We start from the raw sequence: 6,000 nt of genomic DNA, 5'->3' as shown, positions 1-6,000 counted from the left end.
CTCACTTAACATTGCTCTCTGTGGGCGTCATTTGGGCAATGTTTTTCTTAATTATCACTATAATGTTCTGTGCTTTTATTAGCCCATCTGGAAAAAAAGAGGCTAATAATGCTATTACTACTTTATTTTTAGTCGATGTTTTCCCATTTGTGGATGTTAAAGCACTGTATAGGTAAATGAACATTATTGATCCTATGTTTTGGTTTCTGTAAGCACAGAGATTTGAAACACTTCATATTCTAGGTACTTTGGTCATTCAAGTAGTAGATTTTCCTTATCTGTCTCCTATAAACTTGTGTAACCTTTAGCAAGTTACTTAAACATTCTGCTTCTCGGCTCATATCGCCTAGGGCAAAGAAACGCACAGGAGGAATCATCTTCCTAGAGCTGGAATTTCCCTTTGCTTTTAAAATTGGCCAAGGTGGAGGTTTTTTTTTTTTTTTTTTTTTTTTTTTTTTTTTTTTTTACCTTTTACTTTCTATTTCTTCATTTCAATAGAATCAAATATATTTTCCCATTAGCAGCACTTTCTTAGTGTTCTAGCATTAATATCCTTGAAAGTTGTCTTTTGCACAAGCCAGTGTCAAAAACTTATTTCCATTCCTTAAGTTTTGATTTTTTTTTTTGATTGCACTGGAGAACAAAAATTTTAGAAGCTCGTTTTTTAAAAGAAGTCATTTAAAATTATTTGACTTTTGAAAAAGAAGGCCTGTGCTTTATGAAAACTTCTTGATTATCCTTCAACCTAAAATTGTGGCATTTGAAAAATACCAAGTTATTTTCTTTCATGATGGCACAAATATGATTACAGTCTTAGAAATGGAGAAAAAAATGTCCCACAGGAAAAGAGAATGAAGATTTGTCCTCAAAAAGATAAAAAAAAAGTGTGAAAAAGTTAAAAAAGAACCTTCATATTGCACCTGTGGAGAGAACTTGCTACCATCTGAGCTGATGGAAGAGTCTTAGTAGGTATCAGCAATAGCTAAACATTTATATTCTTTATAGACTGCAACCCGTCAAAAGAGGGCACTGTGTTCATATATACACAGAACACCTGAAATCAGTGGCAGCAGTTCTTATTGATGTCTGTGGATGCACGGATTTAAAGCCAGTAAAGCGTATTTGTCTCCTCTCCCCGGTGCCTGGGTCCTGGTGTGGATGCACTCCAGCCGGCTTCTTCTCCTGGAGTCCAGAGAACTGGTGCATTGGTCCAAAAAAATCAAACTGAAGGTTGTTCATACCTAGTGTAGTGTCACTTTGTCACACATAAAAACTAATGGATTCCACAAAGAGTGAAATGTAAGAGGGAAATAGAAAAGAAATGCAAGAGACCTACTGGAGCAAGCCTCCTTTACTCTGACCTTTGTAAAGATTTTCCATAAAGAGTAAAATACTTTTTTTTTTATTAGTTCTTTTGTTTGTTTGTTTGTTTTCCTCCTGGTAGCAGGAGTAAACTTGAGATCAGACTCCTGATCAGAAAAAAAAATCAAAAAACTTAATTTGTCTGTTTATAACTTTTTGATAGCTTTTTAGGTAGCTTTTTGGCAAAAACAGCTTTTTTAACCCAGCTTGACCTCTTACCAGAGGTTGCAGGTGCTCCCTGGGCTGATTTCTGGTTGAACTAAAACTGGGGGGAAACACAGATCCAGACTTGATTAAAATTTTCCAAAAATGAAGAATAAACAAAACATTTTGTAATCTGTTCCAAAGATTCACTGCAAGATATAATATTAAAAATGAGCATTTTAATTCTAGTCTAAAACTGTGCAGGTTCACTTTTCGATGGCTGTTTTTTGCTGGGTCTCTGTCTGCTAGGCTGAAGAGTTGTTTTTAATATTTGAAAAAAGTTTTTTTCTGTTTATAAACTTGTCTGGACCGTTCCTATGCCAATCTATTGTATTTCTACTACTAAGTAGTACTATTTCAAACCAAGGAGTTTGGTCTCCCAAGGCTATATTGCAAGGCATCTTCTCCAATCCTCTAATCATCCTCACAGCATTTCTTGAAACCTCCTGTCAATTCAACGTATTCCAGAAAAGTGAACTGAATACAATATATTAGTAGTGTCTGTGCCACTATCAAATGCAAAAACCCTAGTAGCCTTTTTGCTTACATCACCATGAGGAGAGGTCCTGTCCAACTGTGCATCTTTCATGATCCCTAAGGGCTTTCTTTTTCTGGGTCTGTTTCCCAGGATAGATTCCTCCATCTGTTAGCCATGAATTACGTTCCTTGTTCTTGGCTATGTGACTTTGCATTCTGCCATACTTGGACAGATATGTTACTCCGAGCTCAGGTTACCAAGCAACTTAAACTGCAAAGAGAAGTAGCCAGTCCTATTTACTATGAGATATTTTATCTTTTTTTTTTCTTCAACTTCAGAGCTTACTCAAAGCAATTTCATTTTTCCTTCCATGCAAAAATAATTTAAATGGTAAATATTACAAGGGGCTTTTGGCACATTCAGTGGTTGTTTTAAATCTCAAATTGCAGGTTGGGACATATTAGCTAGCTGCTTTTAAACTCCTTTATTATGCTCCATGTTGATTTTTCATCATTCTGGTTTCTTAATCAAATGGTTGTCAAAGTGAGCTCACAAAAGTATAAACATTTTGAACCAGCACAATTACCTTCATCATCCAAAGTTGTAATCTCATCAATAAAAGCCATCAAGTTAGCTTGACAAGATCTGCTTTCCATAAACTCATGTTGATCAGCATTAATTATATTATCCTCCTTTAATTCTTTATTAATTGAGTCTTATATCAGCTGTTTCATCATTCTGCTTGGGATCAATGTTAGACTGACAGGTATATAATTGTCCAGGTCATCTCATTTACTCCTCTAAAATATTGGCAAAACATTAGCTTTGCTCTTTTCCTCTGGGGCTTTCTTTGTGCTCCATCTCTTATTGAAAATCAACATTAATGGTCCAGAGAATTTCTTTGCCTTTTTTTTTTTTTTTTCTGAAATTCCTCAATAGAAATTATCTGGACCTTTTTATTTGGAAATGTGTGCCTTTAATTCTCTGGAGCAACTACTGGAATGGAAAGTGCTTCAACATTACCTTATGATAAAATTACTGCTTTTTCCCCTGCTAAACACACATCAGAGCTATGCACTGAATATCTGTGGCTTACTTCATTATTACTCTTTATTCTATGATTCCCACCTGCTAATACAAAACCAATACTGCTTTCCTCATTTTATTTGTTTTTAATATACTTTTAAAAACCCAAACAATCTCTCCTCCTAATGACCTGAACAGCCTTTGCAGCTCTTATCGCCTTTTCAGTTTCATCATTGATTCATCTTGATTTACCTGGATCTGTTGAGGTCCATTATAAAATGACTGTGTACTCTTTTACTTTGTTTCCTTTATCTACTTTCTGCAGTTCCTTCTTCAATGTATGTTGAATGTATATTTGTATACTGCTTTTTTTTTTTTTTTTTTGTTGACATGGTCCCTAGTTTCTGTCAGTTCTCTGAGATCAACCCATTTAAAGGAATATATACACAGTTATGATTGGTCTTTGTTCTCTCTGCAAGTAACAAATATAGGAATATTAATTTACGTTACCAGTAGTTTTCAACTGGTAAAATGAAGTCTGGTATAAAGTAACCCTATGTTAGATACAACATTTCTTGAATTAGAAATGCCCTGCTTTCACTTTTTAAAATTCAAAGTAAATTTCAGAAATTCTTCAGCATATATCACTTAGACCAGAGTCCCTCTGATACCAGAATTTCTTATTCCTCCAACATTATACACAGGTAGTCAGCTCAGCGTTTGCTTTGCCTCTGTGGTGTGCTAGCTTATGGCAAATTCCACTTCATCATACTTCATTCTCCGCAAGTTAAATAATATTCACCCATAAGCCTTCAGTATTGATTGCCTCTATATTACCAGCACTTGGAAAGAGGTAGTGCCATTTTTGACATGAAGTACCATTTTTCACTTTTCCTCCCTGTTTGTTTTTTCCTAACTAGATCACAACTGGAGATTGCAACATTCAACATGCTACATGCAAATCATCCAGTCAGGTCCCAGTAATACCAGTGAGAGAAATTAATGCACATAAAAGAGCAATTCTTGTTTACCAGTCAGGTCCCTAGCCTTAGATTATAGGCAATTAAAGATTTTTTTCTTCTTCACATACCTTGAAGTCTTGATTAATTTTGTTCTGAGAGTCTCCATTTTGTGCTAAATGATTGCTCTGTTCCCCTCCCCTTTTGTTATTAGTTTGTCACCTTCAGGCTATGTTCACAAACAGACCCTTGTGCCTCATTGCCTGTAAAATGTGCATTGGAAGCTAGGTGTTCTCTACCCAATGCTTGTCAAGAGACTACAGGCATGTTCACAAATACAAGAGCAGAGTTCTGCCAAAATAAGATTTTTTTTTTTTTTTTCAGAATCAGAACTCTTCTCACATCCAACTCTTAATCATCTCTCTGGGTTTAATTTCCCACTATGTCTTTGGATATAATTTCCCACTATGTCTTCAGCCTGTTGAAGAAGTTCCTACTTTCCTCTCTCATCAAGGCCTTTGCCCACAATTTACCACCTCTTCAGCAATTCTATGCAACACCTTGTGGAATTGAGCTGTAAATCAAAACTGTAAAGATTTTAAATTAAGCTTCTACTGTTTCCAAAAGTTGTGAGCTTGGGTGTGAGTTGTTAAGTGCTAGTCCTGCACAGTCAGGAGTCCTGGAAGCCCTTGTGCCATCTTGCAGTGGGAGATTTGATGCCAAAGGAAGGGATTCGACAGACCAATTTTTACTCACCAGCTTAAAAAGTTTATGAAATGGTTAATACTAAGTTTGCCTAGTCATCAGGAGAAGAGCAAACTATGTTATGGTCTATGTACTTCTTGAAGAACATCTTTTCCATTCATCTTTTCTGAGTGATGATATCGTCAAATATACAGCTGACATAGGGGATTTAATATATGGAGATGATAGTAGCAAGCCATTCTGCTAAAAGGAGATGCATGTCGGAAAAAATACTAACTTTTCAGACCACTAAGTGTAATTAGTTTAGTTAGCAAAGTCAGAACAGTCTATTGTTTTCGAATATACTTTCTTTTTCCATCAGAATAAAATATGGAATATTTAGGTTAATAAATATTTCAAGAGATGAATTAGTTCTTTTAATGGAAGCTAGCTAAAACAAAGCTGTACAAAAAAAAAAGCATCTCATCATAAAAACTATGAAGTAAATCTCTTTCCTGCTCTCGCTAACTTACCAGAGAGACATGAGGTTGGAGTAAGCTTTGATCTTTACTTACGACTCTTTTTTCTTTAGAGCAATGGACTCCTGACATTTTTGCCAAGCTGATTATTTTGAAGCAACCATCTCTAATTATCTTTAGAATCTTAGGGTCTATCTTGTTCTCTCTCATCCATTCAATCACATTTTTCTTCTTTAGACTCTCCTTGAAGATTAATCATGTTGTTTCTAACATGTAACATACATTTCACAAACCATTGAGATGCACGTAAACTTATAAACGAGCAATCACCTTTTAGCACCTCTTGTCTTACTTCGGCATTTCCAGTTCTTTTTTGGATATCATCTTCTAAGACGTGCTTTAAAATCTAAAGTGAATTCTTCAGGACAAGGATTTTGCTTTATAACTGTACTGTGAAATGTTTGATATGTTTTGGCATTTAAAATTAAATATTAAAATGGCTAAAACATTAAATAATTGTATTCTTTAAACTTATATTTTGTGTATCCTGTTAAGATTTATTACATACTTTTTCAGTTGCTCTTAAATTCACTGAGGATTTCAAAGCGATTTAATTTCATTTTTTTTCTTTAGCTGTGGCAGATGTCAGCTCTCTCAGTTTTTTTGCAATTAATGTGCTTTCCAATTTTTCATGTTCTGCCTTGAGGTTAGATTTGAACTAGAAAGGTTTGTCAATTCCTGCAACCACAGGAGCTGAGGCTTTAGTGTAGTAGTTCCTACATTTTGTCATTTTTCTTTCAGATTTGTT

The 6,000-nt window shown here is 35.0% G+C and overlaps 1 protein-coding gene across 1 annotated transcript in view; it reads left to right on the top strand.

The window, feature by feature from the left end:
• The first annotated feature begins 1,243 nt into the window (after nt 1-1,243).
• Nucleotides 1,244-6,000, top strand: part of TRDN (triadin) — a 270,244-nt gene continuing 265,487 nt past the window's right edge. The window contains exon 1 of the mRNA XM_088521987.1: nt 1,244-1,299. The gene's annotated coding sequence lies outside the window, so the exon portion shown is untranslated. The remainder of the gene's footprint in view (nt 1,300-6,000) is intronic.

This window comes from Tinamus guttatus, unplaced genomic scaffold (assembly GCF_059628265.1).
Source record: "Tinamus guttatus ecotype Peru unplaced genomic scaffold, ASM5962826v1 Tinamus_guttatus_pri_ptg000141l, whole genome shotgun sequence".
Classification (NCBI taxonomy): domain Eukaryota; kingdom Metazoa; phylum Chordata; class Aves; order Tinamiformes; family Tinamidae; genus Tinamus; species Tinamus guttatus.
Note: the sequence above shows the minus strand (reverse complement) of the source record. Positions and strands in the feature narration are given on the sequence as shown.